Source organism: Drosophila rhopaloa, unplaced genomic scaffold (genome assembly GCF_018152115.1).
Source record: "Drosophila rhopaloa isolate 14029-0021.01 unplaced genomic scaffold, ASM1815211v1 contig_2, whole genome shotgun sequence".
Classification (NCBI taxonomy): Eukaryota; Metazoa; Arthropoda; class Insecta; order Diptera; family Drosophilidae; genus Drosophila; species Drosophila rhopaloa.
The window spans coordinates 1,508,251-1,534,797 of NW_025335083.1; positions in this window are offsets into that span (position 1 = coordinate 1,508,251).

A 26,547-nucleotide genomic window follows, 5' to 3' on the forward strand; every position below is an offset into this window, starting at 1 on the left:
CACAGATAAAAAGGACGCATTGCTGTTCCACGTTATGCACGCCATTCTTGTCCCCACCAGGAGAGGGAGACGAGGCTCTTCGGGTAGTTTAAAAGTAAAGTTTACCATTCCAGACTCCCGAGATAGCTTCATTATTTACAAAAACAACGTTGGAGAAAACGTGCTTAAAAACCAAAACTGATGAAAGCTACAAAAAAAAAAAAAACTTAGCAACCATTAATTTGTTGTATTGGGTCAAGCCCATTTTGCATAGAAAAGCATTTTGTTTATGTTTATGTAAAGTAGCGTATCAGTGTGTCTAAAAATATTTTTCGTTTTAAATTTGAAGTACCCAGATGAATGCAGCCTGGCTTGGACATTTATCCACAAATATTTTTTTTAAATTTTCCTAAAAACAGATTTAAAAAATAGGATACTTGGCGAGCTGATTAAAGATTTAAAAAATATGCCAGCTGAAAAGTTAAATACTTCAGAATGTTTTTTTTTTTAATTTTTTCTAATCTTAATTAAATTAATTTTGTTGTATTTTTCTTTAATTTAAAAAACTAAAAAGTAATAAAAAAAATGATTTCGTGTAAAATTAGCTTTTTATTCGTCGACAACATTGATAACTTTCTGTTCCATATTCAGAAAAATCACACTCGTGATCTATGTCTAAGTTTACCCTGCTCCTTTCCAAATTGCCTTCAAAGTTTTTCTAGTTTTAAAAGTTTCGCTGCGCACACGAGAAGAGAAGCCCTAAAATCTTCCTCTTTAGCTTTGGTATAATATATGCAGATGATCTACTCAAAACCATTGTTCCACAAATTACTTAAGTAATGAAAACGAGAACACTTTAAGGGAAATACCTAAACACAACAAATTAAACAAGAAAGGCAAGCTAACTTCGGGCGGAGCCGAAGTTGATATACCCTTGCAGAATACTCTGTAGATTATATTCTCCAAAATTATTCATATGATGCATACTTAATACTCATAAAAAATCCCAACATCCTAACTTTAAAAACACCAAAGTTATAGCATTTCCAATCGTTCAGTTATATGGCAGCTATAGGATATAGTCGGCCGATCCTTATGAAATTTGGTAGGTCGGATTGATTGGCCAAAAATAAAACCCATAGAAAATCCCATCTTCCTAACTTAACAAACACCAAAGTTATGGCATTTCAGATCAATCAGTTATATGGCGGCTATAGGATATAGTCGTCCGATCCTTATGAAATTTTGTAGGTCGGATTGATTGGCCAAATCTAAAACCCATAGAAAATCCAAACTTCCTAACTTAACAAACACCAAAGTTATGGCATTTCCGATCAATCAGTTATATGGCAGCTATAGGATATAGTCGTCCGATCCTTATGAAATTTGTTAGGTCGGATTGATTGACCAAATATAAAACCGATAGGAAATCCCAACTTCCTAACTTAACAAACACCAAAGTTATGGCATTTCCGATCAATCAGTTATATGGCAGCTATAGGATATAGTCGGCCGATCCTTATGAAATTTGGTAGGTCGGATTGATTGGCCAAATATAAAGCCCATAGAAAATTTCAACTTCCTAACTTTTCAAACACCAAAGTTATGGCATTTCCGATCAATCAGTTATATGGCAGCTATAGGATATAGTCGGCCGATCCCGGCTGTTCCGACATATATACTGCGTGCAAAGGAAAGAAAGGTGTGTGTAAAGTTTCAATTTGATAGCTTTAAAACTGAGGGACTAGTTTGCGTAGAAACAGACAGACGGACAGACAGACGGACAGACGGACAGACGGACATGGCTATATCAACTCAGGAGGTGATCCTGATCAAGAATATATATACTTTATAGGGTCGGAGATGTCTCCTGCACTGCGTTGCACACTTTTGACCAAAATTATAATACCCTCTGCAAGGGTATAAAAAGCGAATTCTTTAGGTTGAATGTTAGTGAATGTTGGTGTAATTAAGTTCAAATCGCAACGTCTGATAATATTTAAATGTCACGATGAAGTGTATTACTCGGTATCACAAATATAATTACCTGTTAGTAACTGTAATCGAAAAAAATTATTGTTTTGAATTCATCGTGCAATAAAGAAATTTATATTGATGGTGGGTTCTGTTTCTTTCATTTCGCCAATAAAATGGGTTTTTAGTATAAAGCCTAGTATCCACTTCGACGTAAACCGTACGCCAGTCATGAGAGAGAGCGAGAGGCAAACAGCTGGCGTTCACTTTTTGTCGGGCCTTTTTTTCACGTCGGTCTCCTGATCGACGAAAAAAATACCAGAAAATTCCATAGCGTTGCCAGTCTGCGGAAACGTAAACCCTAGCGAAAAGATTAAAAAATTTAATCTTTTGGCGTGCGCTTCTCACTGAACATTATAAGAAATGGAGGGAAAAACTCAAAAAACTCGCAAACGTCGATTGCAGGTGTTTATATGTGAGGACAAAATAACATTAATACTATCTGGGGTGCCTCTTGTCAGAGCAAAATGTTTTTTAGGTCCAGAATGTACGAAAAAACACAATAAAAGTGCAGCTATGAACTTTAAATTAGCAAATAATTATCAGTACATTAAAAAAAACAACTGTTAAATTTAAATTGTATTGTTTTTTAATTTCTTTGTACAGCGGCAGACTTGTCATGCCAAGGTATTTGATAATATCTTTTAAAGGCTTTTTCCCGCAAATACGATGTTTGAATTTTAACGGCTTGTCAACAAACCCAGCTGATTGACAGTACGACCATAGCACGCTTAAATCTGATGAACTCTCAAACTTTTGGTCACACTGGAAAGATTAAAGTTTTTACGCTAGCGTAATCGTTTGTCGATCTGGATACTAGGCTTAAGCGCAGACTACCAATACAAAAGCACTTAATGCTGGGTTCACACTGCGCCGAGTTATGGTGCCAAAGTGGAGTTTAGCTTTTTTTTGATGCATTTTTTATGAAATAATTTAATACTATTGCTTGGTATCTTTATAATACTATCAGCGCTATCCCAGCTGTTAAAAAGGGCTGACGGACAACAACAAGTATTTACCTTTCGTAGTAAAATCAATTTTTCCTTAAATTTAGTAATATAGAATTCTAAAAATAAAATTAATGGAGCCCTTCAAAATCAAAACAAGGGACGGCTGTTCCAAACTCGTTATGAAGTTAGCCCAATATGAACAGGATAATCGAGTTATGCAATCGATAGCCAACTAGAGAGGAAACTCGGGCAGTGTGGAGAGTACTTTATTCAGCACATAAGTGCTGCTGCTGTTTTCTATTTAACAAAATGAAAAGAACATCAAAAGCACACAAAAGTGAAAGAATTTTTTTTTTTCGAAAACTTAGCTTTAAACACCCTAAAAAGTGAAAAAATACCTTACATGTTGGAAAAAATTATTTAAATATATTGCAAAAACCTTTTGTCTGTAGTTCGCAGATGATATCAATCAGTATTCTATGTTTTAAGTACTTTAGCTTTTTGATTTATTTAAGTTTTTATAAGTAAACTCTGATAGTTAAATAATCTATCCAGACTAGACTACTTTTAAATACATTGTGTTCCTTAAATTTATCCATTAGCGAAATGCTAAAATATGGATTATAATCTTACTTCTTAAGTGATGTGTTGACCAAACTTTCATTCCTTTTCTCTTCAAATTTAGTCAATTATTGAAATTGAAACAAGAAAGGAAAGCTAACTTTGGGCGGAGCCGAAGTTGAAATACCCTTGCAGAACATTCTGTAAATTATGTTCTTCAAAATTATTCATATGATGCATTCTTAATACTCATAAAAAATCCCAACTTCCTAACGTTAAAAACACAAAGTAGTGGCATTTCCAATCGTTCAGTTATATGGCAGCTATAGGATATAGTCGGCCGATCCTTATGAAACTTAAAAGGTCGGATTGATTGGCCAAAAATAAAACCCATAGAAATTTCCAACTTCCTAACTTTACAAACACCAAAGTTATGGCATTTCCGATCAATCAGTTATATGGCAGCTATAGGATATAGTCGACCGATCCTTATGAAATTTGGTACGTCGGATTGGTTGGCCAAATATAAAACCCATAAAAATCCTAACTTCCTAACTTTAAAAATACCAAAGGAATGGCCTTTCCGATCGTTCAGTTATATGGCAGCTATAGGATATAGTCGGCCGATCCGGCTCGTTCCGACTTATATACTACCTGCAATAGAAAGACAACTTTTGGGAAAGTTTCAAGCAGATATCTTTAAAACTGAGGGACTAGTTTGCGTAGAAACGGACGGACGGACGGACAGACGGACAGACGGACAGACGGACATGGCTATATCAACTCAGGAGGTGATCCTGATCAAGAATATATATACTTTATAGGGTCGGAAATGTCTCCTTCACTGCGTTGCAAACTTTTGACTGAAATTATAATACCCTCTGCAAGGGTATAAAAACAATAGATCAATAGACGAATCACTGAAGTTAACATTAGATATAGTGTCAGATTTAAAACTTCCTCGAATGACGACATTTAAGATCCAAAAACAAATACAAAACCATATAACTGAGCCTTTAAAAAAAAAAACAAGAAAAAATATATTCAAATCTAAAGGATTTTTAGAAGTTGAAAATGACATAAAAAACCTTATAACTTATTGTGAAGACCCATTCTAAGGTTTTTGGAACGAATATAAGTTAATTAAAAAACTAAAACTTCTTGATTTATATAAAGATCCTAAAACAATTTGCGTTGACGACTCTGTTTCGACCGTTAGAAAATCTAATAAGATAGTATTGGCTTCAAAAAAATGTAAAGGGTCCATCTTTCCTTTGGGGTTTCAATTGCGAAAGTTTTTTGAGCTAACAAATGTATTTTCCAGTTTTATACAAACATTAAAGTTGTTAGAAGAGCACGAAAATATAATTAATTTTGTAAATGGAAATATTTGGAAAAAAAATTAAGTTGGCTGAAGGAAATTCTATGAAAACAATAATACCCTTCTTTTTATATGTGGACGACTTTGAAGTCAATAATTAACTAGGACCCCATTGTGATCCACTTATGGCAGTGTATTTGTCGTTTCCGACGTCACCAGTTCAGTATAATTATATATTTACTGCTGCCATCTTGAAATCAGCAGACATAAAATTACTTGGTAACTCAAAATGTCTTTTTCAATTGGTTGAATCATTAAAAGTCTTGGAAGATGACGGACTCCTTTTAAATATTAACGGAAAAGAATTCATTAAGTTCTTACTCTTATATTAGGAGATAATTTGGGACTAAATCATATTTTAGGGTTCACAACCTCTTTCTCCGCAACAATATTCTGTTGTTTTTGTAATATGACAAAAGTTGATTGTTATCACTCTTATGAAGCTCCCATAGAATCCCTTAGAAATGAATAAAATTATAAAAAAAGATTTGGAATTTTTAGATCCGACAGCGATTGGAATAAAGTCAGATTGCATATTCAATCACCTTAAACATTTCACTGTGGTGAATAATTTCTCTGTGGATCTACTACATGACGTTTTCGAGGGAATTTTGAAATATGACTTATGTCAAATTATACTATATTATTTGAGAAAAGGAAATTTTGATTTGGAAATGTTGAACATTCGAAAGACTCATTTTCCTTATGGAGTTTCGGATATTGGATATATCTTTCCGAATTTGCATGATAGGAGATTGTGTTAGCCCTGATGACAACGTTTGGCAATTCGTAAAAAATTTAATGAAATTATTAGATGTAATTACTTTAAGCGAATATTCCCATTATAATTTAAAAGTTTTAAAGGAAGTTATTAAATTCCATAATGAACAATATACCTTACACTTTAAAGATTCACTTAAACCTAAGCACCACTTTCTCAACCACTACCACAGAATAGTGATGGAGTCTGGTCCTCTAAAATTTTTGTGGATATTTCAATTTGAGGCTAAACATAAGACCCTTAAATCTTATGCGAAAAATATTACATGCAGAAAAAATGTAGTTGCCTCTTTAGCAATCAAAATGTGTCTAAATTATTCCCATTTTCTGCAAAGTTTTTCGGTTGACCAAATACTATTTAGCGAAACCAAATGCTCTGCACAAAATTCAATACATTTCAACGATATAAAAAAAGTTTTTACAAATGTAGAAAATATTATATGCTTTGGACACATCAAATTACGCAAAGTAATATATAAAAGAGGTTATGTTTTATATAATTATGACCCAGATAACAAGTGTTCGGACCTTTCTCTGAGTAAATCAGCCGAATTTCTTCGGGTACGGTGCTTCAGTTTATTTCTTCTGTCGTTCTTCTCTTTCTTATACACACTAGGAAATTACCAAAAAGCCTCCTTCCAGGCTGGTCTTACAGAGTGACCGTTCGAATTATAAAAATATACTAAATCTGTTAACATTCCAAGAAATAACATTGGAGAAGATAAAATTCAACTAACTTAGGAATTGGGCTCCAACAACAAGTTTGAAGCTTATGAGATAAAAGAGATTTGTAAGAGCTTTTCAGACAATGTTGTTAACTTTTTAACTGTGGAAATCAAATGTGAATATTCTTATCACTTTTCTAGCTTTAAGAAAACTAAATACAGAGAACTTAATGTAGTCCCCGTCATTATGATCAATTTTCCTCCTATCGAATATCATTCAATTCATAATAGTTTTTACCTGAAACCAAAATGTTACTTTTAAGAAAAAGTTAAGTTAAGCTGTAAATATGAAACCAAAATGGTACTTTTTAGAAAAACTTTAATAAGGCTGTAAATATTTAGTATAAAATGTATATAATATAACTAATAAAAAATTCAAAAATAAAATGCTAGTTTTCAGAAAATAATTTCTAAAATCTAGAAATAGTAGCCTTATATTTGAGAAATACTTTTCCAGGTTTTAGGGCGCCTTGACTTACATTTTAGAAATTAAACACCTTAAAATTTAGAAAAAAAATTTCAAGAATCCAGAAAAGTTCACCCTTAGTTTAAGAAAAAATTTGTTTACATTTTAGAAAATGTTTTCCAATTTTTAAGGCTCCTTACCTTAGATTTTAGAAAAAACTCCCTAAAGTTGAGAAAAGCTTTTTCTTATTTCCAGAAAAGTAATTTCTAAAATCTAGAAGGGCTCGCCCTCAATTTACGAAAATTAATTATATTTCTTAGAAAAGCCTTTCTTGAATTTAACGCTTCTCGCCCTAGATTTTTAGAAAGGAAACGCCCTTAATTTTAAAAAATGTACCCTAAAATTTAGGGTGCGATGAAGTGAACGCCAGCTGTTGGCCTCTCGCTCTCTCTCATGACTGGCGTACGGTTTTCGTCGATCTGAATACTAGGCTTTAAGCCTAAACCGTACGAAACCGTACGCCAGTCATGAGAGAGAGCGAGAGGCAAACAGCTGGCGTTCACTTTTCGTCGGGCCTTTTTTTTCACGTCGGTCCCCTGATCGACGAAAAAAATACCAGAAAATTGCATAGCGTTGCCAGTCTCCGGAAATGAACTTTGGGTGAACCCTAGCGAAAAGATAAAAAAATTTAATCTTTTGGCGTGCGCTTCTCACTGAACATTATAAGAAATGGGGGGAAAAACTCAAAACTCAAACTCAACTCACAAAAGTCGATTGCAGGAGTTTACATGTGAGGACAAAATAACATTAATATTATCTGGGGTGCCTCTTGTCAGAGCAAAATGTGTTTTAGGTCCAGAATGTACGAAAAAAAACAATAAAAGTGCAGCTATGAACTTTAAATTATCAAATAATTATCAGTAAACTAAAAAAAACAACTGTTAAATTTAAATTGTTTGGTTTTTTAGTTTCTTTGTACACCGGCAGACTTGTCTTGCCAAGGTATTTGATAATATCTTTTAAAGGCTCTTCCCCGCAAATACGATATTTGAATTTTAACTGCTTGTCAACAAACCCAGCTGATTGACAGTAAAGCCTAGTATCCACTTCGACGTAAACCGTACGCCACTCATGAGAGAGAGCGAGAGGCAAACAGCTGGCGTTCACTTTTCGTCGGGCCTTTTTTTCACTTCTGTCTCCTGATCGACGAAAAAAATACCAGAAAATTCCATAGCGTTGCCAGTCTGCGGAAACGTGAACCCTAGCGAAAAGATTAAAAAATTTAATCTTTTGGCGAGCGCTTCTCACTGAACATTATAAGAAATGGAGTGAAAAACTCAAAAAACTCACAAAAGTCGATTGCAGGTGTTTATATGTGAGGACAAAATAACATTAATACTATCTGGGGTGCCTCTTGTCAGAGCAAAATGTTTTTTAGGTCCAGAATGTACGAAAAAACACAATAAAAGTGCAGCTATGAACTTTAAATTAGCAAATACTTATCAGTAAATTAAAAAAAACAACTGTTAAATTTAAATTGTATTGTTTTTTAATTTCTTTTTACAGCGGCAGACTTGTTTTGCCGAAGTATTTGATAATATCTTTTAAAGGCTCTTTCCCGCAAATACGATATTTGAATTTTAACTGCTTGTCAACAAACCCAGCTGATTGACAGTACGACCGTAGCACGCTTAAATCTGATGAACTCTCAAACTTTTGGTCACACTGGAAAGATTAAAGTTTTTACGGTAGCGTAATCGTTTGTTGATCTGGATACTAGGCTTAAGCGTAGCACGCTTAAATCTGATGAACTACCAAAATTTTGGTCACACTGGAAAGATTAAAGTTTTTACGCTATCGTAATCGTTTGTCGATCTGGATACTAGGCTTTAAGCTAAACGCTTAAACGCTGGGTTTTTGGGCGTTAGAGTGGGCGTGGCAAACTTTTATTAGGCCAATCGATAGGTATTGACGAAACAACTACATATCAATTAAAATTTTCATAATAGCATCAAAACTGTGGCCACAGCTTGTGGCTTGTGGGCGTCAGAGGGGGCGTGGCACCATTTTGAAACAAACTTGCACTGCGTAGGAACTCCTAAAATCTACATGCAAAATTCCAATCTTCTAGCTTTTATAGTTTTCGAGATCTCAGCGTTCATACGGACGGACAGACAGATGGACAGACGGACATGGCTAGATCGACTCGGATAGTGATCCTGAACAAGAATATATATACTTTATAGGGTCGGAAACGCTTCCTTCTACCTGTTACATATTTTTGCACGAATACAATATACCCTTTTACTCTACAAGTAACGGGTATAATTATTGCTACGTTTCTTAAAAAAGCCTGACAATCCCACTCTCTTAGTAATAAATAAAAGCTCAACATAGGTCAAAGGTATTAAGAGTTTGCAGCTTCACGAATAAGCACCTGCAATCCGGCACACACAGTTGTTAATGAGCGGCACTAAGCTGATTTCACAAAGGACTTGTGCAGACTACAAGGTATTACATCACAAGTTCAATCAGCGACCCACACCAGCAAACTCTGTGAATCAAAACATTTTCGTACATTCATAGTGGCTTCTCATCGGTATTTCCATCTCCCAGCCCGAGGTATAGAAATATCCTGTTAGGCATTTGATTGCGTTGAATGCTTTGTCTGCCCTACAATGGGGTAATTATAGACTATAGATACATACACTACTAATATCTATTATAAGATGAGGTATTTCGGACAAATTAAAATAAAATCATGACTACGAGATAAAGGAAAAATGTATAAAACCATTGTCTTATTAATGAAACTCATTAAACAAATGCCTTAAAACCAGAAGAATATGTAAAACTCGCACCTTGAAGAATTTAATCTCTGGATTTTTATACGTAAATGTGTACTGAAATTTAATTTAATAAAGGTATTCAAAATTTTGGATTCTCTCAAAAATATATTCAAGAAATAAGTAATAAGGGTTAAGAAAGGACAATTCAACAATATTTAAATAATTCCTTATAAGTCAGTAAAAAGGTCGCAATATTATATTATAGTCATGATACCTTCAGGCCTTTAAAAATTGTTGCTTTGTATTTTATTATCTCTAAAAACAATTAAATTGATTTCCTCTTCACTGCACTATGGGGTTTTTGACCACTTTATGTGGCATTTAGTCATTTTTTAAAAGTGCTCTAATTAAAAAAAAAAAAATTGGAGTGCATTAACAGAACATCAAACTGTTATGCCTCATACTCAAAATGTTAATACTTAACAGCATATGTTAGCATAACAGCTGTAAAGTCAGCTGTTGCATCCAAAAGCACCAGCGCTAAGTTTGCAATTTTTTCAAAGCGTTCTTTGAAATTAATTTATTCGTGTAAAACACCATTTGAAAAGAAAAAACAAATGGAAACTGATCTCACAGGCTTGTACTATATGTTAAATGTATTAATTGTTTAAATTATGTGTGTTTATACTAATATTTTGTCATTTTATAAATGCACCTTAAGCTGAATTTTGAGGAACAAATTTCAACTTTGGGAAGAGTTTTGAAATAGAAGTTTGCATTAGTTTTCAATGCGTCCAAGTGTATGTTGTAGCCTTGTCAATTCTGAGCAAAAATCTGTTAGTCTTATTGTGCACTTTTCCGCACTATTGGTGCAATTTGAATTTTTCTTAGATAACCTCACATTCTCCAACGCCGACTTGGTTGCTGTTTGGAATAGCGAGAAGGGCCGGCGTGAGCAAGAAAAGGCTATACAATGTTTGATGAACAAATTATTTATAATATGAGGATCATTTTGAAATGTTTGTCCTGTCAGTTGCCCGTCAATTTGGACAAATTCGAATCATTTTGCCTACAAACTGGCGAATTGTTAGTCGATATGTATCCGTGGCTGCCGATGAGTTTTGAGTTTGATGAAATTTTTTTTTTTTGCTTTTGTTGCACTTATTATCATACACTTTTATAGGCATGGAGCAACAAATTTCAGCTCCTTAAATTTAATTAATTTTTTTTTAGTTTTAACCGAACGTTCCTATGGGAGCTATAGGATATTGTTTCCTGATCCAAACGATTTTCACACTATATGTGCCTAGGGACAAACAATGACCATTGGTAAAATTTCATGTCGATATCTCCAAAACTGACCGAGTTATTAATTAATGCCACAAAAACAGGCCAAAAACCCCATAGTGCACTGTGTTACAAATTTTGAACACTTAGGGAGTAATAACTCAATTCGAACCTACTTTTTAGGTATAGAAGCTTCTAGTTGGAAGTCCTTGCACTTCCTATCAGAACTACGAGTAATTTAAATTTATAACAAAGTGACAACAAAGTGCAAACTTTAATTTAGTTCCAATAGCAATCCGTGGAATTTTCGTATTTTAGCAAGCATTCCAAACATTAGTATAACGGAAACGCCACTAACTAAGCATTCATTATGCGGTAATTATTTCGGCTCCAAACGAGTGCACATTCGGATGCATTTTTGGACTTTGTAGAAAGTGAATTGAAAAATGGGAGCAAAGAAAAACAAATCCTGCGGCCCCAATTAATTTTTTCGCACAAATCACGCCAATAATCGAAAATTAGATAGCAGCTGCTGACCTGCTGCCGATGCGGCTATTGTTTTTAATGCAGCTGCATCGAAAAACAATAGGCAGAGTTGGCCGGAAAGCTGTTATCCCATGATTGCGGTGAGTTTTCGGTGGTTTTGCTTAGGCCTCGCCGGTCGCTACGCAGTGAAACAATAATGTCCGCAAATTGACGCCACAAGCTGTTGGTTCAATGAGAGTGCACTCGCACGCACAGATGCACATGCAGGGGCGCCCATCTGCGTCTGCGGCACTTCCTCTGCCCCGCCGTACAGTGCTGCCAGCAACTCCCAAGCAAAATTTTGTAGATTTAAATAAACAATGGAAATAGCAAAAGAAATAGCGAAAAATTCTTCGAAATGGGCAAAAATGCTAGATCAATAACATTTAACTTTTAAACTAATTATGCATATATTTACGGAATTATCTACTAATTTAAAATACAAATAAATAACCATTTTTCTGTGTCTTAATTAATCATATTCATTATATATTATATATATTTATATTTAAAGAAAACAAAAATTAAAAATAAAAATATGAAACTAAAAATACAAAATAAAATTAAAAGGAACATGATTTTAGAATATTATCTATTATATATAACTTAATTACAGAATTCTTATAATATTACCCAATTCGTCAGCTTCACTTAAATCCGAATACTTTTTATTGCCAGTGATTTGCGTCGAGTATTTTTAGTGTAGAGCACAATTATGGCAAAATTTTTTTGTGTCTCTGTAATCCATACCTGTTAAAATATTTGAAGTTTATTATTTCCAATTTTTATACCCTTGCAGAGGGTATTATAATTTTGGTCAAAAGTGTGCAACGCAGTGAAGGAGACATCTCCGACCCAATAAAGTATATATATTCTTGATCAGGATCACCTCCTGAGTTGATATAGCCATGTCCGTCTGTCCGTCTGTCCGTCTGTCCGTCTGTCCGTCTGTCTGTCCGTCTGTCTGTTTCTACGCGAACTAGTCTCTCAGTTTTAAAGATATCGAATTGAAACTTTGCACACACCCTTCTTTCCTTTGCACGCAGTATATAAGTCGGAACGGCCGGGATCGGCCGACTATATCCTATAGCTGCCATATAACTGATTGATCGGAAATGCCATAACTCTGCTGTTTGTTAAGTTAGGAAGTTGGGACTCTCTATGGGTATTATATTTGGCCAATCAATCCGACGTACCAAATTTCATAAGGATCGGCCGACTATATCCTATAGCTGCTATATAACTGATTGATCGGAAATGCCATAACTTTGGTGTTTGTAAAGTTAGGAAGCTGGGATTTTCTATGGGTTTTATATTTGACCAATTAATCCGACCTATTAAATTTCATAAGGATCAGACAACTATATCTTATAGCTGCCATATAACTGATTGATCGGAAATGCCATAACTTTAGTGTTTGTTAAGTTAGGAAGTTGGGATTTTCTATGGGTTTTATTTTTGCCCAATCAATCCGACCTATCAAATTTCATAAGGATCGGCCGACTATATTCTATAGCTGCCATATACATAACTGAACGATTGGAAATGCCATAACTTTGGTGTTTTTAAAGTTAGGAAGTTTGGATTTTTTATGAGTATTAAGAATGCATCATATGAATAATTTTGGAGAATATAATTTGCAGAATATTCTGCAAGGGTATTTCAACTTCGGCTCCGCCCGAAGTTAGCTTTCCTTTCTTGTTATTTAAAGTATTGGAATGTATAACCTTATATACAATATCGCATTTACTGTTTTTAGGCTCATGGCGTTTACCAAATTCATCTGAGAGATTATACGCTCTACTTCAGCATTCGAAAATGGCAATGAAAAAACTTTTAGGGCGAATTCAGCTAAATTTTTAAATGGGTCCTTGTACTTTCAGACTTCCGCCCAATATTTGCTGGTGTTCTCTTTAAACTCCCATTTTATAAATTGAATTTTAAGAATTTGGTTATTGATATCATCAATGTTTTTACATATCTCAAATTTAAAGTTGCTAGATTTGTTACTAAAAACAAATCGAAAAAAAAGTTTGCAATTTTTTTTTTTAAGTTGCTAGATTTAGCAACTAAATAGCTAAACTGGCAGAACTGCCACCGTATTGAATGGAACCTGCAACTTCCCGGTTCCCCAGTTACCCGATCCCACCGACCGTGGATTTGGCGCTCCTCCTGCTGCTCGACTCTGGCTTTGGTGCTGCTTTTATTTGCCGGCTTGCTTTCTGCTGGTTAGCCGGGTGAATTTCCCGAAATTTTCAGCTCCCAGGCAGTCTCTGGTTCGACGTCACCGTAAGCGTGCTGCCGACAGAAATACAAGCCGCTATATTGGCCCTCTTTACCGCCCACCGCCAGCGCCTCCTTCCCCCTCCTTCTCCTCCTCCTCCTCCGCCTACAAGCGAACCAACAACAAGCAATAATTATCGTTGCGGGTGCCCCGGCAACACGCTGTTTGGAATGCATTGTGAGTGAATTGATGGTTGTGAAAGCTGCAAAAAAAATTAGTCACACGACTCACTAATTGGATGGAAGTTCAGCGTATGCGCCGTTCAGATTTGATATTTGAAATCACTGCTCAAGATAATTTGAACGCGTTGGCTTCAACTCCTGTCAATTTTCTTATCTACAACAAGTCAATGTTTTGCCTTTTCACCATTTGGGGAACATGTGTGGAGTTAAGCCCGAATCCTGAAGCGGATCCTGCAGATTTTATATACACTGAACAGCAAAACTCGTAACTAAGTATAACAACTGACAGTTTAGAAGCTCGAAACATTTATTTGACATTATGAATGTTAATGCTCTTACTTGTATTTGGTTGCCACGACTTTAAGGACTTGATTATTTCGAAATTTGTGAATTTCGGGAAGCTCCATATATTTGTAAAAGTATATAAAGCGAAGTTAGAGTAAGTCACTAATAAGCCACAAATTATGTGTTTAATCCAATTTCGGTGGAAACATGATGACAGCTCACGGTCATTTTATCGTTCACCAATTAATTTAACCCAAGTAAACACATTTTTCTGCCCAAGCAGAAGGGAATCAGTGCAGGATTGTCAAATAATACTCACATTTTAATTTCAATGAATACAAAAAACGCTTTACATTTTATTTTGTACTCTTACAGAGGGTAAGTTGAGTCAGAATAAAGTCTACATATATATTCTTGCTTCCTATGGCGATCTAGATGAAATTCAGAAGCCATAGGAACCATAAAAGAAATCATATGGCTCTCATAAAAAGATCCGAAAATGAATTGGGAAACCGTCAAAACTGGTTTGTTTTTCTCATGCTTATACTTCTTTTAAGTGATATAATAAAAATTGAATTTTTAATTATTGTTTAGAGAAATGAACTTTTATTTATATAACAAGAAAGGAAAGCTAACTTCGGGCGGAGCCGAAGTTGAAATACCCTTGCAGAATATTCTGCAAATTATATTCTCCAAAATTATTCATATGATGCATTCTTAATACTCATAAAAAATCCAAACTTCCTAACTTTAAAAACACCAAAGTTATGGCATTTCCAATCGTTCAGTTATGTATATGGCAGCTATAGAATATAGTCGGCCGATCCTTATGAAATTTGATAGGTCGGATTGATTGGGCAAAAATAAAACCCATAGAAAATCCCAACTTCCTAACTTAACAAACACTAAAGTTATGGCATTTCCGATCAATCAGTTATATGGCAGCTATAAGATATAGTTGTCTGATCCTTATGAAATTTAATAGGTCGGATTAATTGGTCAAATATAAAACCCATAGAAAATCCCAGCTTCCTAACTTTACAAACACCAAAGTTATGGCATTTCCGATCAATCAGTTATATAGCAGCTATAGGATATAGTCGGCCGATCCTTATGAAATTTGGTACGTCGGATTGATTGGCCAAATATAATACCCATAGAGAGTCCCAACTTCCTAACTTAACAAACAGCAGAGTTATGGCATTTCCGATCAATCAGTTATATGGCAGCTATAGGATATAGTCGGCCGATCCCGGCCGTTCCGACTTATATACTGCGTGCAAAGGAAAGAAGGGTGTGTGCAAAGTTTCAATTCGATATCTTTAAAACTGAGAGACTAGTTCGCGTAGAAACAGACAGACGGACAGACAGACGGACAGACGGACAGACGGACAGACGGACAGACGGACATGGCTATATCAACTCAGGAGGTGATCCTGATCAAGAATATATATACTTTATTGGGTCGGAGATGTCTCCTTCACTGCGTTGCACACTTTTGACCAAAATTATAATACCCTCTGCAAGGGTATAAAAATCAAATAAAGCTGCACTATAAACGTTCGAAAAATGTTTTATAAAAACCGACTCAAATTTTTTTTACAGGTGCAAGCTACCCAAAGTTTTCTATCCTGTTTAGGCATCTATTACTCAAACTACAAATATTTGTCAGTTAAGCATGAGTTCCTAATGTAAAAGAAAATGTTAGTTTTATACATTAATTATTATAAAAACTGAGAGATTATATTCATCAATCTTAGTTAATAAGTTTTTAATGTTTTGTTGTACTGCTAGAATTAAACCTTATTTGCGAAAGTCAACGCAAAAACCATAAATAAATGTATATTTTTTCCCAGGCTACACCCTTAATTAAATTTTAACTTTAAGAGGAAATAAATTTGGTCTTATTTTAAAAATTTGACTGGTTAAATGTGGCCCGTTAAATTAATTTGATTTTTAATTCCACTTCAATAGCGTTTTTCAATTAATGGTGATTCTCAATTTATGACACTAGTCTGTGTTGAATCTTCTAGAAAGGAGAAATGTTTAAGACCAGAACTCAGACTGATTTGACAGTGCTGAACATCAACTGACAACTGATGAGAAGGTTAATTTTTAATGAAATTATTATTTTTCCCAAACAGGTTTCTCTAGACACTTCTACTTCTGACATTGCAACTTTGAACTTGATTGCAGGTTTCCTACCGCCTGAAAAGATTTAATTTCGATATCCTGCACCTTTTGTCACTTGTGGTTTGAATTCAATTTAACTCTATACATTTAGTTATTGTGATGAATTTGAAGCTAAAGCTTCAACAAATTTGGTTTTAATTAATAACTAAATATTTCCATTCCAAAAGCGCCAAACATGTTTACATACGGACCAAATTGCCAATTAGTTTCTGCATAACAAATTAAAGGATACGTCTGGCTATTTTCTACACCCCTCATTTCAAAGCTTTAGTTTCAAAAATAGTTCAGCTATAGAAGTATGATTAATGATTAAAGCTAGCTAAAAAATAATTCAATTGGTAAAATAAAAATATAGTAAGATTAGATTGTATAGTTTACATTTTCACACATTGTTATTCAACTTTGGCTGCAAGAGCACTAGAACTAGTTGCATCATTGCGTGCACAAATTTAGGCACTTGATTGAAAGGGATATTTTCGTTTGCAAAAATGTCCTCGTTGGGGACTAAACTGGTGTGGTGAATTAGTCAAAACTGAGATAGCTAACTGTGGTTTTTCTCAATTGTAAATCATTCGATTCAATCTATCCATTTTTCTCCAATTCAATTTCATACAAAAACAAGAAAGGAAAGCTAACTTCGGGCGGAGCCGAAGTTGATATACCCTTGCAGAATATTATGTACATTATATTCTCCAAAATTATTCATATGATGCATTCTTAATACTCATAAAAAATCCCAACTTCCTAACTTTAAAAACACCAAAGTTATGGCATTTCCAATCGTTCAGTTAAATGGCAGCTATAGGATATAGTCGGCCGATCCTTATGAAATTTGGTAGGTCGGATTGATTAACCAAATATAAAACCCATAGAAAATCCCAGCTTCCTAACTTTACAAACACCAAAGTTATGGCATTTCCGATCAATCAGTTATATGGCAGCTATAGGATATAGTCGGCCGATCCTTATGAAATTTGGTAGGTCGGATTGATTGGCCAAATATAACACGCATAGAAAATCCCAACTTCCTAACTTTACAAACAGCAAAGTTATGGCATTTCCGATCAATCAGTTATATGGCAGCTATAGGATATAGTCGGCCGATCTCGGCCGTTCCGACTTATATACTGCGTGCAAAGGAAAGAAGGGTGTGTGCAAAGTTTCAATTCGATAGCTTTAAAACTGAGAGACTAGTTTGCGTAGAAACAGACAGACGGACAGACAGACGGACAGACAGACGGACAGACGGACAGACGGACAGACGGACAGACGGACATGGCTATATCAACTCAGGAGGTGATCCTGATCAAGAATATATATACTTTATAGGGTCGGAGATGTCTCCTTCACTGCGTTGCACACTTTTGACCAAAATTATAATACCCTCTGCAAGGGTATAAAAAACTTATGAGTTGCATGTTTCGAGCCCAAGTGACACCACCAAAATTCACACTCAAAAAGGGAATGATAGAAAATTAGGCCAGTAAGAGGACATTGTAAAATGGGAAATTTACTCAAGAACCCATGCGATAGGCTTTTACTGTAGAGTTATAATCAAAAGTGGAATATTAGTTTTAATTTGTGCAAAAATAATTAGCAGAAAGCTCCACATTTATGTTATCAGCTCCGTAAGAGTTATGTTAGCAGGGGGTTCTGTTAAACGATAATTACTTCTCACCACTTTATAATGATAAATAATATACAATTTAACAAAAGTTTTTTTTATTTTAATATTATTTTAAATATATAGTACCTTGTGTTAGTGAATTAAATTCGAGATTTCAATATGGCCTACCATATAATTTATAACCAAAAAACAAGAAAGGAAAGCTAACTTCGGGCGGAGCCGAAGTTGAAATACCCTTGCAGAATATTCTGCAAATTATATTCTCCAAAATCATTCATAATGCATTCTTAATACTAATAAAAAATCCCAACTTCCTAACATTAAAACAAGAGAGAACGCTATAGTCGGGTGCCTCGACTATCAGATACCCGTTACTCAGCTAAAGGGAGTGCGAGGGAGATGTAGATAGAAACTTTGATCACGCATAACTTTTTAACGAATGGTCCGATTTGAAAAATTTCTTCTACATTTCGATAGGTATTGATAAACACAATAAAACTGCATTTTTACTTTTCCGAAATATTTAAATTTTTAAAATCGTATATAATATTGTGGGCGTTAAAGGGGGCGTGGCACCTTTTTGAAACAAACTTGCGCTGCGTAGGAACTTCTAAAATCTACATGCAAAATGCCAATCTTCTAGCTTTTATAGTTTCCGAGATCTCAGCGTTCATACGGACAGACAGACAGACAGACAGACAGACAGACAGACAGACAGACAGACGGACAGACAGACGGACAGACGGACAGACGGACAGACGGACATGGCTAAATCGACTCGGCTAGTGATTCTGATCAAGAATATATATACTTTATAGGGTCGGAAACGCTTCCTTCTAGCTGTTACATACTTTTGCACGAATACAATATACCCTTTTACTCTACGAGTAACGGGTATAAACACCAAAGTTATGGCATTTCCAATCGTTCAGTTATATGGCAGCTATAGAATATAGTCGGCCGATCCTTATGAAATTTGATATGTCGGATTCATTAGGCAAAAATAAAACCCATAGAAAATCCCAACTTCCTAACTTAACAAACACCAAAGTTATGGCATTTCCGATCAATCAGTTATATGGCAGCTATAAGATATAGTCGGCCGATCCTTATGAAATTTGGTAGGTCGGATTAATTGGCCAAATATAAAACCCATAGAAAATCCCAACTTCCTAACTTTACAAACACCAAAGTTATGGCATTTCCGATCAATCAGTTATATGGCAGCTATAAGATATAGTCGGCCGATCCTTATGAAATTTGGTACGTCGGATTGATTGGCCAAATATAAAACCCATAGAAAGTCCCAACTTCCTAACTTAACAAACAGCAGAGTTATAGCATTTCCGATCAATCAGTTATATGGCAGCTATAGGATATAGTCGACCGATCCCGGCCGTTCCGACTTATATACTGCGTGCAAAGGAAAGAAGGGTGTGTGCAAAGTTTCAATTCGATATCTTTAAAACTGAGAGACTAGTTCGCGTAGAAACAGACAGACGGACAGACAGACAGACGGACAGACGGACAGACGGACAGACGGACAGACGGACATGGCTATATCAACTCAGGAGGTGATCCTGATCAAGAATATATATACTTTATAGGGTCGGAGATGTCTCCTTCACTGCGTTGCACACTTTTGACCAAAATTATAATACCCTCTGCAAGGGTATAACAATAAGAGCAGTTTCCGTTTTGATATAGGCTACAAAGTAAGTTCCAGTCTTAATTTTTATTTGGTAGAGTATTCAATTCTTGTTAGGTCTTTTTTTTGTAAGTCAGATACAATGTAAAGTTAAAAAATGGCAGACAATATTTTCTGTAAATAAATATTATCATTTAGCAATCATCGTATTAATTAATTTTGTGTATATAATATGACTTTATAATCGTTTACCTTTATAGCAAGAGGTTCTTCTGTTCAGCATGGCCAGCTATATTGTCCTTATCGCGAATTAAGAACTCTCCTTACTGGCTTGGAATACCATCAAAATAAACTATTTAAATAATTAAGCAGCGAATTCTTTAGGTTGAATGTTAGTGAATGTTGGTGTAATTAAGTTCAAAACGCAACGTCTGATAATATTTAAATGTCACGATGAAGTGTATTACTTGGTATCACAAATATAATTACCTGTTAGTAACTGTAATCGAAAAAAATTATTGTTTTGAATTCATCGTGCAATAAAGAAATTTATATTGATGGTGGGTTCTGTTGCTTTCATTTCGCCAATGAAATGGGTTTTTAGTATAAGCGCAGACTACCAATACAAAAGCACTTAATGCTGGGATCACACTGCTCCGAGTTATGGTGTTAAAGTGGAGTTTAGCTTTATTTTGATGCATTTTTTATGAAATAATTCAATACTATTGCTTGGTATCTTTATAATACTATCAGCGCTATCACAGCTGTTAAAAAGGGCTGACGGACAACAACAAGTATTTACCTTTCGTAGTAAAATCAATTTTTCCTTAAATTTAGTCTTATAGAATTCTAAAAATTAAATTAATGGAACCCTTCAAAATCAAAACAAGGGACGGCTGTTCCAAACTCGTTATGAAGTTAGTCCAATATGAACAGGATAATCGAGTTATGCAATCGATAGCCAACTAGAGAGGAAGCTCGGCAGTGTAAAGAGTACTTTATTCAGCACATAAGTGCTGCTGCTGCTATCTATTTAACAAAATGAAAAGAACATCAAAAGCACACAAAAGTGAAAGAATTTTTTTTTTCGAAAACTTAGCTTTAAACACCCTAAAAAAGTGTAAAAATACCTTACATGTTGGAAAAAATGATCTAAAAATATTGCAAAAACCATTTGTCTGTAGTTCGCAAATGATATCAATCAGTATTCTATGTTTTAAGTACTTTAGCTCTACGATTTATTTAAGTTCTTGTAAGTAAACTCTGATAGTTAAATAATCTATCTAATCTCTACTTTTAAATACATTGTGTTCCTTAAAATTATCCATTAGCGAAATGATAAAATATGGATTATAATCTAACTTCTTAAGTGATGTGTTGACCAAACTTTCATTCCTTTTCTCTTCAAATTTAGTCAATTATTGAAATTAAAAAAATAAAATTCACAGAACGCTGCAACCAGTTCTTGGTTAGAACATTCGTGCATTAAATTAACCCATGGCGTATTACGAAGTCACTCAAACTTTGCTCGGAAGACGTGAGTTGTATTTTCAGCGAAGGACAAAAAAATGTAAGTTTATTTTAAATAGATAAAATTGACATTTATTGAAATTTACTTATAAACGGCAAATCATGTAACTAAGCATGTCCCCGATTCAAAAAATCTTTAAGTATTTTAAACTTTTTAGGCATTTTTATTTTAGCTAATTCTCTTTAGAGTGTAGTTCGGTTTTTTAATTAATCCGGGAAAGGAAAGTTTTAGAAAACCAGTTTTGTTTTAATTTTTATAAGTAAATTGATTTATATCAATATTTTATCTCTCTGAATAAAATTAATATCTTATTGGTCTTCAACTGAAAACAGATCATGACGCTTTTGAGCAAGAGTTCAGCGACTTTGCATTGCGCTATGGACTCAGATAAAGACACAGCCAAACCGAGAAAAAATTCGATTTGTTTCATAAAAATTTCATTATGGACTGAAATTGGGGAATCCATGACCTAAATATGTAGTCCACACATTATCCAAAACATTCGAATTTGTTCACAATCTTAGGTGCTAGGTAATTCTTTACCAAAAACTGATATTTTGGATTTCCAATTCATGCATAGGAAATATTGTATCATATGCCACGAAATTGTTGTTAATTAGCATTACTTGATTTTGAATGCATTTAGTGAAATATTTAATGCATAGTTAGTCACAACTCTGATATTTATCAAACTAGTTTTTTATATGAAGTAAGGTCTAGCCAGATATTTCTGCACATGTTGGATCGTATAAATGAAAAACATCAGTTCCCCCGTCACCCTTATTGCGTTGCAGCTCGCTATTATGCAGGCGTCTATTATTAACTTGGCTGTAATACCCGCAAAGTGCATGCTTTTGACTTTGCTGCATACGTTTCAAAGTCATTAAGCGGCTCACTGGCAAAGCAGATGCTAACCCAATGCATATGTGGACTCCTGGACTCCTGGACTCCGTGGTCATTATGCGGCTGGTTATTTTCCACGTTCCGTGGCTGAAGTGCCTATTTGAACCCGGGCAGCGCCTTCAAGTAACAGTTCGAGTTCGAGTTGAAGTTTGCCTTCCGCTTTTCCGCATTTCGTTTTTTGCACCCTCGACCGTTTCAAAAGAAGCACTTAAAAATCGACACGGTATGCAGTTATTTGTTATTTACTGTTGGCGAAAATTGCTTACTTCGAGTCGCTCCGCTCAGCCCATCTGCCCCAAATGCAGACTTATATCTCCGGTTTTCAATCAGCCTAATGACAGAGACAGTCGAAATTTGCTTTTTAATTAAAAGAAAATACCATTCAACATTGCCGAAGAGCAGCCACTCGAAAAACTCAACTACTGGCAGCACAGAAACTTGGGCAAAGGAAAAACCTGACGGAGATAAAAAGAGAAGCCGAGTCATAATAACAATAACAAACAAGTTTGCCACTTCATTTTGAATGGTCCGGCGACGTTCTGATAGCTACTTAGTGCCCATATTAAAATCCAGCCACAAAGCCAATGCTAACTTTCTGTTCAAATAGATAAACAGCAGCGGAAGACCACATCTGCAACATAAACAGAAGCATCAGTGGAGGCAGTATCAAAAGCTTCGGTTGCTGAAAACGCAAGTTAATCAGTGTTTATGGAAGACTTCCCAAACTATTGCTGCACTTCACGAAACTAAGTCACTTAACGGGTAGCGCTGAAAGTTGGATTGGGACTGGCCGAAATAGTCACCACATTTAGTTCAATCTAGACAATAACAAGTTTCAAATTTTCAGTTTGATTTCAAAGTTTATTTCAAGTGATTAATTGCTAGCCATTGCAGAACATTTTTATAATTAACATAAATTTGTAAATAATTAAGCATGTATTAAATTTTGATTTATATCCTTGAAATTCTTTTTCACTGACAAACAACAAAAATATTAGAACATCTACATTGACCTTTTCTGCTTAGGCCTGGCAATATGGTAAACAAAATTTAAATGTTAAGCTACTTTTCACGGTATTCTTTGGAAGTGTCCCTACATTAATAACAACTTCCGTTATTAGCCACTTTAAAATCCGTTCTTTTTAACCTTCATTCAAAAAGAGGTTAAGAAAAAACATTTTTATCGGTAATAATATCAATAATATCAAATATTGTTAACATTCAATAGACAATATTAGACATAGCTTAGTGATGTAAGAGAACAAATCCAGTAATTGAACACATACAATTTCATTGAACGTAAGAGCCTGGTAGTGTTCCATTTCACCGATTATTCAAAATTACAATTATATATTTTTCGTATATGGAAAGGGTCTTGAACTTTCGTTAAAATTTGTTTTTCAGTTTTGTATTTCCGCCCGTTTTTTAGGAGTTAATAATTTCATATTTTTATGGGGAAGCACTTGTTTGCTTAGCTCACAGACTGCTGGTTGTTTGGTTGTTCGGCTGTTGGGTTGTAATCTGCTAAATGTGCCAGCGCAATGTGGCACCCAAGACCCAAGTCCCAAGTCCAAGGCAGCCTCCTCGCCACTCGAGCTAATGACACTTTATGTGGCCAGGACTGGAGTGGCTGGGAACTGCGGGAAGTCCACAGGTCTGCAACCGGGTTGCCAGTCGTCCAAAATCCTAGTGAACCAGCTTGCCAGTGGCCTGCTGCCTCAGTTTGGTGTCTGTGTAATGTGCTTTATGCCTCTTGTCTGTGGCAAGTTTTCAGAGTAAAGGCGTAATCTCCAAGAGCGCTTAGCTTTGATGTGGCAGTTGGGAGATGGTTTTTTCCCCTCTGGAGGTGCATAAGTTTGTATGCTTCGTGTGCATGCCCATATTGATGAACTCGTGACTGGTGGATTGGTGTGGATTCTTCAGAGTGCTGCTGCTTAAAGCCTTTTTCCAGCTATAACCACATAACAGTTGTTTCTCGGTCTGCCTCTCATCCATTCAGGCCTATCATTTGCATCTAAGTATCTCCATTGAGTGGGGCGTGTCCGGGTCCTACAATTTTAAACACTTCCGCCGCACAATGAAGGCAGAAAATAAATAAAAAATCTTTATTCCAACCACTGTTGTCCGCACATGAAAGTTTCCCATTCGGTTGTCTGTCTGGGCAGTAAACGGAAAAATTTACGCGCTGCTAACATGCAACTTGTGGCTCGATCCTTGAGTCAAGGTTTCCCTTCGCCTTTCTTGGAGGGGTTAATGCAATTTGGCCAGGGAGCTTCATAAAGCTTGCAGCTGGAATTTCCCCCAAGCAATTTCATATTAGAGTTCCACTCGAGCAACTTTGTAATTGAAATCAAAGTGTGTAAAGTGAGCTCGAAATCAAACCCAAAGCAACACACATGAACACTTTCGAACCCGAACCCTTTCATCTGCTCCACCCTCGATTGAACTGGGAGACAAAAGATATACTTGGCCATTTATTTTGATTAAAGTTGCCCAGCAATTAAACAATCTGTAACTAGAAACAGTTTCCAGAATTGTCGAGAAGTGTTTGCCAATTGTTTGCATTCACCTCGACTTGGCTCACATTTCACTTGATTGGGTTTCTTCTACTGGAAAATAAAAGCGAACTAGTGTTGAGAGCGCTCTGAGGCTGCTATTCAAATTTTACTTTTCTATTGAACTCCAAGATTCCACTGCACACTGAGTTTAATCCTTTTGAATTCTTGAAAATATGGGATTGATATGGATTTTACATTGATTTCTTTCTTTTATGTATAATAATCATGTATAACTTCCTTCCACACATCCTCTTTTAAAAATTGTTTGGGCACTTACCATGAAAAATTTTCTTTCTACTAATCGGGACATTCAAATTGCATAACAATTTTAACTACCTTTGAATATCACAATTGCCCTATTTTCAGGGACCTGAAGTATACTTAACAAGAAAGGAAGCAAACTTCGGCAATTTCGATTGCTGTGCCTATATAACTAAAAACAATGAAGCTGTGTCGACTTCGCGCTGCATTTTGCCACCGTTTCTATGACAGCTATACATTATATGTCGTTTGGTTAGTGATAAAACCTACCGAGCAGTCAACTTAAAACCGTTTCTCGAATAGAAATCTAGGGAACTAAAAATTAGTACAGCTATATTGAGCGGTCTAATAAATATTATTTCTATTTTTCTGTTTGGATTTAATTTGATGTATAACATTTTTTTTAACATGGTGTTATATTTGTTAGTTTATAAACATAATTCCTAACTACTGTAAGTATATGAGGGGCAAGAGTATTTTAGCCAACTTACGAAATTCATTTGGGAATAGTTAAACACGCTACACAAGGATGGACCTTGTTTTGGTGTATTATTCAAGTTCAAAATAATTTTTATTACCAAGACAACACAACAAGAAGTGAACCCGTGACCTCAAGATCTTGGGAGTACAATTAGTCTAAGTTTCAAGTTTAAATTACTCATTTTTCGCAAAATAATAATAATATAATATCATTACTTTGAGTTCTATTTTGAGAATTGTAGAGACTTGGACATTCAAAAGAAAAAATAAATTGAAATTTACAATTAAAAACGAAAAATAAACGCTTCGCTTAGACTTGTTTACAAAAATAAATTAAATACGAGAAAGCTAACTTCGGGCGGAGCCGAAGTTTATATACCCATGCAGAATATTCTGTAAATTATATTCTGCAAAATTATTCATATGTTGCATTCTTAATACTCATAAAAAATCCCAACTTCCTAACTTTAAAAACACCAAAGTTATGGCATTTCCAATCGTTCAATTATATGTGCAAAGTTTCAATTTGAAACTGAGAGACTAATTCGCGTAGAAACAGACAGACGGACATGGTTATATCAACTCAGGACGCGATTCTGATCAAGAATATATATATACTTTATAGGGTCGGAGATGTCTCATTCACTGCGTTGCACACTTTTGACCAAAATTATAATACCCTCTGCAAGGGTATAATAATTAGTTCACTTTACCAACAATACCAGTTTGGTAATGTGAAAAAGAAAATGTGACTATAAGCATTGTGTTTACCATAAACATTTTTACGAAAAATTGTACTGTAAAAATTGTGTTTAACATAAAAATAAATAACAATTTTTTATAACAACTCAATTTATTATTGAAACTGTTGGCTTAAGTTTAAAAATGCTAAGCATTATATGGTCGTAATAAAATAAATGTAAAAATATTTAATAAATAATAAAATATTGCCCGACTTTGACACTTATTCAAAAGTACAAAAAATTTGTGCAACTAAAAAAATTACTCTTCCAAAAACAGTACGTTTGAAAGAATGCATTTTGAAGTTGGTGTGCTTGTAAATAATTTTAATATATTGTAAGAGAAATAACGCAATGGATAGGAGCTGGATTAGTACAAAATGTAAGCTAAATATATTAAAATATAGCTGTTTTTTATTTATTGTTTACTGACAACTC